Genomic DNA, 13,636 nt, shown 5'->3' with positions numbered 1-13,636 from the left:
AAGAGCTGGCTTTGAAGAAAGTGCATTGAACAACATGCTGATCTTGTATTTGTCTGTAAACTGACAATGGAGGGAATTTTTGGCTTCTTTGCCTTTTTTAAAAAGTAGTGGAAAAATAGAATAGAATAGCTTTATCATCATACATTAGGGCATGACGAAAATACAGATAGCTCACTAAAACGGTGCATAAAGAAAAACAACTTACAACATAATAAAATCAAACTAATATCAGATCAAATAGAAACTACCACTCTACTACAAATCTAGATTGACCCTGGATAGAAACTATTACTGAATCAATTTGTCTTCTTTCATGACAGCCAGTGGTGCTTTACACTGAATTACTCCCCAGGCGGAAAACCGCGCACATACACAACAAAGCAAAAATCAGTTACAGGTATTCCTTCAAATACCAGCTAGACCTGAAATGAATAAACCTTTTCAGCCTATTAACTAGAAGCTGCCAAATAGCCTTGATCTGGACTGCAATGCTTGAAGGTTTGATGTGATTCAATGCAAATACCTCTTACCAACAGTTTTTTAGGTGGTTCCTCCTCCTCCTCCTCCTCCTCCTCCTCCTCCTCCTCCTCCTCCTCCTCCTCCTCCTCACTCCTATGACTGGCATCACACTTCCACTGAAACTGGCCTCCTCAGCTACAACTTACAATAACAGCAAAAATAATAAACATTATAGATGTACAGTGTTAAAAACAAATGCTATAAAAACAAAGGAAACCGCTAAACACACAAACACTAAGAGAATTACTCACTTTATTTCTATTTTTCTTGGGATTGTAAAAAATTGTTAATGTAGAAACACAAGAAAACTGGATTTTGCATATAGTTGTTAAAATATTTTCCTTGGAACACAGACTCTCTCCTGTAATGTCTTCGTTTTCCAGTATGGATTGTCATTCATTTCAATTAATAAAGCAGAGTAATTATTTACTGAACACTCATAATATTCTGTCTGGGATGGGATGGTATCGTGTAGGGAGTGTTTGCTACCCTGTAGTCCTGCTGCTCGCTCCTTACTGGCCTGGTTGACTGGAACCACGCTGACCTCGGCTCCAACAGTTAAAAACTATGAACTCTGTGTGGATACGTCGGTATTATGTATTTTAGTAATTCCATTCTTGCTTTATTGAACTCTGTTGCTCCTGTTAAGATTACTATACCCTGGCTTAATGTAGAACTTCTAAACTTGAGGAGAAAATGTTGAAAGGCTGAGCGCTGTTGGCGATTCTCTAGACTTGAAGTATTTCTCCAGGCTTGGAAACTCAACTTGTCTCTTTTTCAATCATCCATATCTACAGCAAAAGCTACCTACTTCTCTAATCTCATTATAAACCATAAGCATAATTAAAACCTTTATTTAATAGTGTCCCAACCTACTGAGGCTAAATCAACCACCTGCAGTTCAAATTTGACAGCTCATGACCATTACCATTTAACCAATGGTAACAGGGCTGAGTTGTCAAAAACTGAAACCTGCTTGTCTGCAATTAGGGGCTTGCTTATCTGATCATTTCCTGCTTCTTAACCCCGATAAGACCGATTTAATGGTCATTGGACCTAAAAAATTTCACCTATGTCACAAAATGTAGATGCTCTTATGCATTTGTATCTTTATGCATTGATTACTGTAATGCTCCCCTGCTGCTCGCATCTTGACCAAAACTGGGGAATTATGAGCACGTCACCCCAGTACTGACACCATTCACTGGTTGCCTCGTCAGGTTGGAGCTGATTTTTAGAGCTTGCTGCTCATCTACAAGTCTCTAAAGGGTCTGAGGCCTTCTTATCTATCCGACATTTTGCACCTGTACGCTCCGCCTTTTAACAAAGTCCTTAAGGCTAAAAGGAAAACTGTAAGGGAACGTTTTCCTCTCGTCCTGTCTCTGTGGAACAATCGGCAGGTTTGTTCTGTGGAGCCAAGATAAAGACTCACTGGCTCACTTTATGTCATGCTGCTTAATTCAACTAAATTGTTTTAATACTGGTGTTTCCTTTAGTTTTTATGTTTTACCTGTTTTAAATTGTATTGTTTTATTTCTTGTTTTACTCTTTTTATCACCTACTGTTCAGCACTTTGAATGAAAGCACGTTATAAATAGTTATTATTATTATATTATTATTATTATTATTATTATTATTATTATTATTAATAATAATAATAATAATAATAATAATAATAATAATAATAAAAACAGTGGTAAAAAGTTAACTGGTTAATTTTGCACACAGGCTACATCCTGCAGACATTTTGTCTACTCCATTAATCTCTTTCTCATTTCTTTCCAGCATCTTTGCTACTTTATCTCGCTCCACTTTTTTTTTTTTTTTTACTATGAGAGGTCGTTTGTATCTCGCATTATACCAGATTTACTCAGCCTGATGCAGCTTTGCGTCACCTGCGGCCGCAGGGCTGCTTCACACCTGCGCATATCGGCTGCGTTTTAGTATTGGGTAGAACGGGAAAAAAGCTTTTTGACCACTGAACGGTTCGGCCTGAAACTGAAAGCCTCCGTTAGACAATCACACTGTATCCATTGCACGGTTCATTGAGATCCAGAACTGCTTCTCCTTATGGCCTTTCCTCGTTTTATTTAACCTGCAGCCTGTCCGCCTCTGTACAGGGCAGCAGCATCTTCTTACAGCAAGCAGGGCGCCTGCAGCTGCCAGGGCCGCCAACTCCTCACACTGATAGATAATGGAAATTGCTTTTGAGGCGCAGATTACTTTTCCTTTTTCTTTTTTGAATTGCTCGTGCCGCCCCATATGTGTTATTGAAAAAAGTGCCGCCCCGGTTGGCTGCCTGGTTCGCCTGTGCCAAAAACACCCACTGATGGCAGCTAAACAGCTGGTAGCCAGGGTTGGTGCTGTCTGCTCTGATCTTAAAATAATGGGAGTGACTAGAAATCCCCATGAAGAGCTGGGAAATTTCATCGGAAAGGGGATGGATGGATGGAAGGGAGGGAGGAGGGAAGGATGGATGGAAGGAATGAAGGAACGATGGATGGAAGGAAGGAATGAAGGAAGGAAGGGAGGGAGGAAGGAGTTTAATAGAAATCTCCATGCACCTCCTGAACAAGCCCGTATCAGAGCTCCCCATGTAAAGATGCCAAGCCAGCAATGTCAAAGAAATGGTAGTTACAGTAATAATGATTTCAAATAGTTATACCTCAGTTATAAGTTGCTTTGCTTTCAGGTGCTTTCTCACTTTGGATAAGTTAACTTTAACAGTGCATAAATAACTGTTGCTTGGGACATGAACATAAGGTCCTTATCTCTTAGTGTTGTTGGGAGGAAGCATATTTAAGGGAATAATTTTCCAACCAGAAACCAGAAACAGGTCCGCTTTGCTTTGGTGTCCCTTCTTTGTGTCTCTGATTATACAGGACTGTTTACTTCAAACTCAAAGCAGTGAAAAGAAAATACAGGAGGGATGGGAATGGGTGTAACCATAACGATGGGATATCAGACATGCAAGAACATGTTCTGTCAGAGAACAGAGTTTCCAGGTAATGTTCTTGTAAAAAACATCAAAACCATGACTCACTCCCTGCCATGTGACCTCAGAAAAGTGCTAAAAATAAAACCCAGAAGTTGTTCCCATAAAATAAAAATGACTGTGGCATACAGTAGACAGAAAAAGGGCATTTGGATTTAAAGTAATTATTTTTTTAACTCCCATTTAAATCAGGGGTATTCAGTTTAAACTGCTAGAGGTGCGGATAAGTATTATTTCTACCAATGGGGGTCCAAGCATTTAAGTAACACAATACAGATTTATTTCTTCACTTTCAGATTTGTTTGTCAAAAGTTATTTAAAGATACAGTTTCTTGCTCTTTAAGAAGATTTATTTGGCTTTGAACATACATCCTCAAACTTGAGGTAACAGATTTGAAACTATGGACAAAGTCTCACATTAACTTAACTTGGAATAAGGGAAGTCTACATGTCCATCAATAACTAACTTAAAATACACTTCAAATATTCCTGACTGAGATCTTAAAACCTCCAAAAATAGTGAATTGACATTCTTAAACAGGCAAGCCAATGTTGGTTTGTTAGTTTAGAAGTTTAGTTTAGTTCTTTGATGTTCTTCTACTTGCAAATGTACAAATTGCCTTTGAAGACAGCCTACATCTGCCCATTTGTAGGTCTCAAAATTGTGGTGACATATTCCAAAATAAATAGATTTTTTAATGAAACAAAGTTGTTTTAATCGAAAATCGAACTGATCTTAATCCTCACTGAAATTTTCAGAGACTTTTTATTCTAACCTAAAGGTGTATTGGACGATTTTTCTGTAAATGTAGGAAAGTAATGCCCAAGTCACTTTTTGATAATCTGTGCATGTGTAAGGTGAACTTCTTAATGTTCAAAGCCTATGGTGAGAGCAGAGCTACAATGAACGTTTAACACCGAAGCTAACCAGATATATGAACAATAGAAGTGTGCAGCAAGAGAAAACTAGCAAGGAACAAACTGTCATGGCTGGACTGGAGAGGACGGGCTTGATCTGAGATACATGAAATGTTGGATGAGCTCAGGAATGAGACGGGAGGCGGAGACGGACGGCTGTGGGGCTGATGATGGAAACTATCTCATAGGGACCAGTAAAACGAGGACACAATTAGCGGCAGGAGGACCTGGCTGGAATGTCCCTAGTGGACAACCAAACTCTCTGACCGGGGTGGTAGTTGGGAGCCGGAATTCGCCTCCGATCAGCGAAGCGACGGTTTAATTCAGCTGACTTCTTCAGCTTTAGATTGTCTGAGCCCAGAATTGTTTGCAGCGGTTGATGTGAGTCTCAACAGATGGGACCGCGATCTGTCTGTGGTCCTCGGGAAGGAGAGGAGGCTGGTACCCCAAGGAGGTCTCGAAGGGGGAAAGGCCTGTAGCGGAGGAGACATGGCTGTTGTGTGCATATTCGACCCAGAGCAAATATTGGTTCCAGTCGGTGGGGTTTGAGGAAGTCAGACAACGCAGAGCGGTTTCCAGCTCCTGGTTTAGCCGCTCTGACCGTTGGTCTGCGGGTGGTAACCAGAGGTTAAGGAGTACCTGGCACCAATGGCCGAGGCAAACTCCTTCCAGACCCGCGATATAAATTGAGGACCACGGTCAGACAGAACATCCTGCGGGATGCCATGCAGGCGAAAAACATGCTTCACCAGGAGCTGGGCCGTCTGGAGAGCTGAAGGGGGCTTTCTGAGGGGAATGAGGTGGCAAGCCTTAGAAAACCGGTCAACAATGGTAAGGATTGTGGTCATGCCCTGAGAGGCGGGTAGGCCCGTGACAAAATCTAAGGCTATGTGGGACCATGGACGTTCTGGGATCGGCAGGGGCTGGAGCAGGCCCGCGGGAGGTCTATTGGAGGGTTTGTTTCGTGCACACACAGGGCAGGAGAGGACAAATTGTCTAACATCTTTGGACAAGGAGGGCCACCAAAAACGCCAGGAGATGAACGTGAGGGTTCTATGGACACCGGGATGCACTGAGAATTTCTCAGAGTGTGCCCACTGGATAACCTGAAGCCGCACGGACGAGGGGACGTAGGTCCGGTTGGGCGGGCCGTTTCCCGGATCAGGGTCGGAGTGCAGGGCTCGGGAGATGAGGTCCTGAATCTCCCACTGCAGTGCACGAAAGGTGCAGGTCGGAGGTAGGATGGGGGCGGGTTCCTCAACGGAGTCCAGGGGCGCATACAGGCGGGAAAGGGCGTCGGGTTTTAGGTTCTTGGAACCCGGGCGGTAGGAAATTGTTAAATTAAATCGGGAAAAAAAAGAGACCAACGGGCCTGCCTGGGGTTGAGGCGTTTGGCTGTCTGCAGGTAGGCCAGGTTCTTATGGTCTGTCCATATCAACACGGGCTGCTCGGAACCTTCAAGCCAGTGGCGCCATTCCTCTAGGGCTAATTTTATGGCCAAAAGTTCCCTGTCCCCGAAGTCGTAATTGCGTTCTGCAGGGGACAGACGACGGGAGAAGAAAGCACAGGGATGCATCTTCTGATCTTGGTCTGAGCACTGAGAGAGCACGGCCCCCACTCCTGTGTCGGAGGCGTCGATCTCCACTACAAACTGTTTGGTTTGATCGGGGTGGATGAGGATGGGAGCTCGAGAGAACCTCTCTTTTAAATTGCAGAACGCAGAGTTAGCCACCGTACTCCACTCGAAAGGGATCTTAATGGATGTGAGGGCATGGAGGGGGCGGCGATCTGGCTGTAACTGCGGATGAAGCGGCGGTTGAAATTGGCAAACCCGAGGAAACGTTGCAGCTCCTTGCGGTTCTCGGGCACCGGCCACTCGAGGACAGCCTTGATCTTATCTGGGTCTGATCGGACCCGCCCCCCTTCCAAGATCAGACCAAGGAAGGTAACGGAGGGCTTGTGGAACTCGCACTTTTCGGCTTTGATGAAATGTCGGTTCTCGAGGAGTCGTTGGAGTAAGAGGCGCACATGATGTTGATGCTCTGAGAGGGTTTGGGAGTAAATGAGGATGTCATCCAAATAAACAAAAACGAAGAGGTTCAGGAAATCACGAAGTACGTCGTTTACCAGAGCTTGGAAAACCGCCGGAGCGTTGCAGAGACCAAAGGGCATCACCATATATTCGAAGTGACCCAGAGGTGTCTTGAAAGGCGTTTCCCACTCATCCCCCCGGGGGATCCTGACCAAGTTGTAGGCATTACGCAGATCTAACTTGGTGAAGATTGTAGCGGACTGAAGTGGTTCGAGTGCAGAGGAGAGGAGCGGGAGCGGGTATTTATTTTTGACCGTAATAGCGTTCAGCCCGCGGTAATCAATACATGGGCGAAGGGTGCCATCCTTTTTAGCGACAAAAAAGAACCCAGCCCCGAGGGGGAGGACGATGGTCTAATCAACCCAGCAGCTAGTGACTCTTTCATATATTTCTCTAACGCCTGCTGCTCGGCTCGAGAAATATTGTACAGGCGGCCGGTTGGCAGTGGCGCACCCGGCAGGAGGTCGATCGCACAGTCGTACGGCCGATGGGGCGGCAACGAGCTTGCCTGAGACTTACTGAAAACCAGCTTAAGGTCTCGGTATGGCTCTGGTATTAGTCCTAAAATCTCCGGATCCACCTCAGCTGAGGGCTGAGCGGAGATCGGGCTGACCGGGACCGCCGACTGTAAACAACTAGAGAGGCACTCAGGTGACCAGGCTTCGATTCGCCGGTCGGTCCAGTTTATGTGTGGGTTGTGCTGTTTCAACCACGGAAAGCCCAGGACAAGCGAAGCCTGTTTTACAGGAAAAATTAAAAAGGTAGTTCGTTCTCCGTGGTTCCCCAGAACTCCGAACTCCAGGGGCTTAGTTTGGTGGGTAATACATGGGAGAATCCCACCATTTAGGGCTGAGACGCTGAGAGGTGTGCGAAGGGGCACAGTTTCGAGCTGGGAACGAAGAACAAAAGACTGGTCAATTAAATTAAAATCACATCTCACAGACAAGCTAAACCAGCCAAGATTACCTTAAACAATATTTAACTTAGCAGAAGTTTAATAACATTTTTTAATGTTCTTTGAAAGCAAGTTACGTTTTTTTTTCTGATAAACTTTAAGCATTTTTATTAAGCTTTTTAAAAATGGAACCTCTCATCCATGGATTTTCTATACCTGCTTTTCCGTACAGGTGTTACGCCATGCCGTATCTGATGGGGAAACGCGGCTTGACGTAACACAGGACCGTGGGGGAGCTGGTGACTCTCCAGCAGTCAACGGGCAAGAGGTGGGAACAGAGAGTCCATCCTGGACAGGTCACTGGGCTAAAATATAACCGTTTTTATAAACTTAAAAAAAAGTGAATGCCTTTTTATAAACTGATGAGTTGTGATAATTAATTGGTGAGCAATAACGGGCAAAGCAGAGACTGATTATTATAATGTGCGATCTGTGTCGTGTTGGTTTTGTGTCCCTCTTTGTCCATGGCTGTTGTTGGCCTTGTATGATCATAGGATTGATTTATATTGAATGTGACAGGGAGTTAATGTACAGGTGTGAAGAAGATGATGTAATGATGCAAGCTGCTGTCTTTTGAATCAGCTGCAGTTTATGGAGGGTTTTGAAATTGTAAAGTGGAAAGGTGAGTGGACTGTGGACCAGTTTGGCAAAAGTGTGAAGGAAGAACTTGATGCTGTAAATATGAAAGTTAACCAGGTGATGTTATGGATGTGGAAAGTGAAGAAGATTATGCAGAGGGCTGTCCAGGGTGGAGCCAAGGCTCTGAAGCTGAAAGGTGGGAGAGATACAGGAATAGGGGGTTTTCAGCTGACGTCACGCTCACGTGACTACTCAGCGCGTCCGCCATATTGGGTGGCAGTCGTTTTGCACCGTTGACCTGCATTGTATGACGCCTTAGGCAGTATTGGAAGTGAACAATGGGGAAAACGTGTTTAATGGTTGGTTGCACGGCCCGTGGAGGTGGAGATCAACACTCTTTCTATCGCCTACCAGCCGTAATCGTGAATCAGTGTGAAAAAACAAAACAGCTGTCTGAACAACGCCGTCACCTATGGCTGACACGGATATCCAGGTCCGATTTGGACGGTGTTAAGCTGGAATACGCCAGAGTCTGCGGTGCTCACTTTGTCACAGGTTAAGTATTTAAAACATATAAGAAGAATATATTAATAATAGGGCTTGGGCGTTATGACTTATTACTTTCCGCGGCTGTCATGTTGACTGCCTCCGCCGCCTCTACTGCCTATTACTACCGTGTACTGTACTCCCTCTCTCAGCCGTGTTTTAATTTGATTAATTTCACCTTAACTTGATTTCAACCATGGTAAACCGTTGCTGTATTGTGGGCTGTAACAGCGCAACACATGATCGCCATGGGAAAAACATAGAAACAGATTAATTTTCCACCGCTTTCCTGCCTGGAGGCGCAACCACGGAGAACAACTGTTAGCGATAACAAAGAGTCGTCGGCTCGCTTGGATCGCGGCTGTAAGTCGACCGAACATAACTTTCCACAGTATCCTGATGTCAATGAGAGTGTGTTCTAAACGTTTGAAACACATAGCAGCTAGTTAAAAGTACATTACATTCGCGAGTGGTTGTTAGCGCTAACGGTTAGCATGTGCAAGAGCCCGTCTGAGCACAGCTTACCTTTGAACGAGTTGCTGTGTTCCCACTGTTTGCTGGCTTTATGATCTGCAGCTCCTACCGGCGCCAATACGGTAAATACAACTTAATTTTGCACTGGTCATTGTTCTGCTTAAATAATTAAAGCCGCGAGCGGCGTCGATCAGCCTTGCAGCCAAGCGCCTTCGCGCACCGCCGGCCGTCAGCCACCGCAGAAGCATGCGACACATTTGCGTCGGATTGTTTACATTTTTACCATCTTATTAAAACTCACCCGTCCACGTATGATGGCGATTTCCTTGATGTACATAACCAGATGTGAACTGGTTGTGAGCCTCTAGACCCTTGTAAGCTCTCATTTCCTCAAGACTGTGCAGAGGGTTTTCACTGAACACCAGGTAATGCACTATGTCGCCGTGCTCTACATTTGGCCAATCATCTGGATTACGGCTAAACAAGGCACCGTGGAGGGCATAGGGGTCCATATGGTCGATCACGGAACATTTCCTCAGATATACGTCCTTATCTGGTCGCTCTAGCGTGCTGGCGTACTTATCCATTTGCGATACGATAATACGTGTACGACAACTAGAGATAAGGAAGTGTGCCACCCAATATGGCGGACCGGAAGTTGGCCAGTGACGTCAGTGAAAACCCCCTATTGTCAATGGAACTACCAGATTTGGTTAAAGTGGACTTGTTACAATAAGCAAATGAGGTTACTAAGGTGGCATGACGTCCACGGCCCGGGAATATATGGGCTGACTAGAAGAAACTTCAGTCAAATTGATTATTTTTGCTTTAACCCCTGAATATTATAGATTTATATTAATACATGTCTTGTGTCCTTCACATTTGTAAATTAATTTTTTTGTTTGTTTTTAAAGAGTATTATTACCTTTTCTGCTCAAAGCGGTTAAAGTAAATTAATACCCACTCCTGAGTCCCGACAGTAGATGGCGCAAGTTTAAAAACAATAGTCTAACCAACTGGACCTAGCTAGCTACCTGAAAGAGCAGCTGCTAGCTAACTTTTGAAATGACCCCCCCCCCCTCTGTTTTTTTTGCAAATCGCACACTGTATATATATATATATATATATATATATATATATATATATATATATATATATATATATATATATATATATGTACACACACATACACATATATACATATATACAATACATACATATACATATACACACAAGACTTTCAGGATTACTGCACGTGTTATCGCACAGTGAATTAAATAGATTATTGCTCATTAGTTATTACAGTTATGGTTACAGTTATGGTTACAGTTATAGTTACAGTTATAATTACAGTTATAATTACAGTTACAGTGCAGCATTGTATAATCTGATAGCAGCAGGAATAAATGACCTGCGGTAGCGCTCCTTTTTACAGACAGGATGTCTAAGTCTGTCACTAAAGGAGCTGCTCAGCTCCTCTACAGTCTGGTGCAGGGGGTGGAAGGTGTTGTCCATGATGGATGTGAGCTTGGACAACACCCTCCTCTCAGCTACTTCCTCCACAGAGTCCAGAGGGCAGCCCAGGACAGAAGTGGCCTTCCTCACCAGCTTATTCAGCCTCTTTCTGTCCCGCTCTGCGCTGCCAGGAGCCCAGCAGACGACAGCGTAGAGGAGGGCTGAGGCCACCACAGAGTCATAGAAGGTCTTAAGCAGAGGTCTGCTCACTCCAAAGGACCTCAGCCTCCTGAGGAGGTGGAGGCGGCTCTGGCCCTTCTTATACAGGGCGTCTGTGTTATGAGTCCAGTCCAGTTTATTGTTGATGTGAACACCCAGGTATTTGAAACTCTCCACAGTTTCTATGTCCTGCCCCTGGATGTTCACAGGTGAGTGAGGTGGAGGTCTTCTCCTGAATTCCATCACCATCTCCTTGGTCTTACTGGTGTTTAAGCACAGGTGGTTCTTCTCACACCAGTCCACAAAGTCCATGATGACCGACCGGTACTCCAGCTCGTTCCCCTCAGACACACAGCCCACAATGGCCGAGTCATCAGAGAACTTCTGTGGGGTATTTAAAAGGGAAGCTAGAATGAAGATATTCAGAGACAGGACAGACGCAGACTGCAGCGGGACCGTGGGGTGCGATTACTGTCCATCTATGTGATCTCTGCTCCAGATTCAGTGTTGGGCAAGCTACTTGTCCAGTGTAGTGAGCTAAGCTATCAGTTACTCAACAATAAATTAAGCTTCACTACACAAAAGCTACCACCTATAGAAATATAGCAAGCTAAGTTACACAAATGTGTTAAAAGTAGCTTAACTACATCAGAAGCTACTTAACGTTGTACCAACCTAATGTCAGATCAATTCAAAATGAGTCTGATACACTGGTTAAAACATTTATTAAAGATCAGCCAATGACCTAACACAGTGTAGACATTGCTTTATGAGCAGCATAATAAAATACAAACTGAAGTAATTACTGCTAGAAATGAAACAAAAAGGTTATTGGCCTAGTACGTGTGGTGGCGTTAATAACGTTTGGTGGCGTTTTTTGCATGTTATATTATCAGGGGGTTGTCTTTTATGTGCTCAGCCACTAGATTTAAAGGTGTTTTACCCAATAAGAACACTGCAGCACCAGACACAACCAGGAGGTCCCTGATCGTTGGGGAAAGGCAGAAAGAAGATGCACCATAAGCTTTTTCATATTTCTTTTGTCATTTTAAACATGAAACTACCAAAGCACAAGCCAAGTAGTAGAACTAAATGTTGAAAAGAAATTAAAAGCTAAATAAAATAAACCAGGTCACTTAATAAAGCTGCACTTTCTGTATGCTTTGTATTTATGTTCACATGATAATATTTTCAGAATTAATAATAACATTTCTGTTAAAGATTTAATTTATCTTCTGCACCAAGGGCATAAGTAGGGAGAACAAGCAGAGTGAGTTTTGTGTAATATCAGACTTTATTATTGAACTAAGCAGGATTTAGACAGGATCAGAAAGGAAGGTGCATCTTCTTTCTGCCTTTCCCCAACGATCAGGGACCTCCTGGTTGTGTCTGGTGCTGCAGTGTTCTAATTGGGTAATACACCTTTAAATCTAGTGGCTGAGCACATAAAAGACAACCTCCTGCTAATATAATATGCAAAAAACGCCACCAAACGTTATAAACGCCACCGCATGTATTTTACGCGAGCGCAAGTTTTTTACGTGACCGCGCCTTCTGGCTGGAAACGTGCGGTGGCGTAAAAAACGCGCGCTCGCGTAAAATACGGGTTGGAACTGCACGTTATTGTACGGACGATAATATGCCTAATTGGCTTGCCATAAGTTCCACTGCCGTATGCATGCGCATGTTTCAATAGATACAGACAGGAGAGGCAAAGTAGAAGCTCGCGCATGAACATGTCCAACCAACAACTCAGATTGGTTGTTCACTCTGAATGTTGTTTCAAAATAGCAAACCTGGCTTCATTTCTTAGTTATGTGTCACGTTCTGTTCTGGTTTATGTTTATTATTTGGTTAAAGTAGCTCTTTTCGCCCTTGGATTTATTTCCGTTTTTGGATTCTAGTTTAGCCCCTTTATTGTGTTAGTTATCTGGTCCCTGTTTTAGCTCTGCTTTTAGTTCTGTGCTTGGTTTGCTTGGTTTTGTCTTAGGGTTATTTTCTAGTGTCCTGTTTGCTCCCTTAATCACTCCCACCTGTCCTTGATTAGTTTCCCTCCGCTCACCTGTTCTATCCGCCTATTTAAACCTGCCTTAGTTCTCTGCTCCCCGTTGGTTCGTCACACTTGTCACCCATGCGTCCGCTGCCTCAGTTTGGTAAGAGCTCCCAGCACATTGATCCTGTCTGTAACCTGATCTGTTTTGTTCTGCCCAGTTCTGTTGCCGGTTCCCTGTCAAGTTGTCTGGATGTCTGCCTTACCCTTTTTGGATCCTGTTCTGTTTGACTGTTTTGATTCCCTCTCCTCACCTTCCCTCCATTAAAACACCGTCAAAAGCATTTCTACAGTGTTTGGCTGAATTCTGGGTTCTTCACCACATCATTCATTACATTATGTCCTGGATTTTGTAGCGTTTGTGGACGCTACGTCGCTACTTGATCAAAAAAATAACGTCACTACAGGAAAGTTACTTGATTCATAAAGCAGTGATTCTACGGTCAAGCTACTGGAAAATGTAGTTTAACTAATAGCTTCGCTACATGTAGCGGCGCTACTGCCCATCACTGTCCAGATTACTAGATCAATGTGTGCTTCTGTGCTTTTTTGTCTCTCTTGTTGTGTCTCTGCTCTGTCTTCTGTAACCCCAGTCGGTCGAGGCAGATGACCGTTCATACTGAGCCCGGTTCTGCCGGAGGTTTTCCTTCCCGTTAATGGGGAGTTTTTCTTCCCACTGTCGCTTCATGCTTGCTCAGTATGAGGGATTGCAGCAAAGCCATGGACAATGCAGATGACTCTCCCTGTGGCTCTACGGTTCCCCAGGAGTGAATGCTGCTTGTTGGGACTTTGATGCAATCAACTGGTTTCCTTATATAGGACATTTTTGACCAA

Source organism: Fundulus heteroclitus, unplaced genomic scaffold (genome assembly GCF_011125445.2).
Source record: "Fundulus heteroclitus isolate FHET01 unplaced genomic scaffold, MU-UCD_Fhet_4.1 scaffold_53, whole genome shotgun sequence".
Lineage (NCBI taxonomy): Eukaryota > Metazoa > Chordata > Actinopteri > Cyprinodontiformes > Fundulidae > Fundulus > Fundulus heteroclitus.
This window is presented reverse-complemented; position numbering follows the sequence as displayed.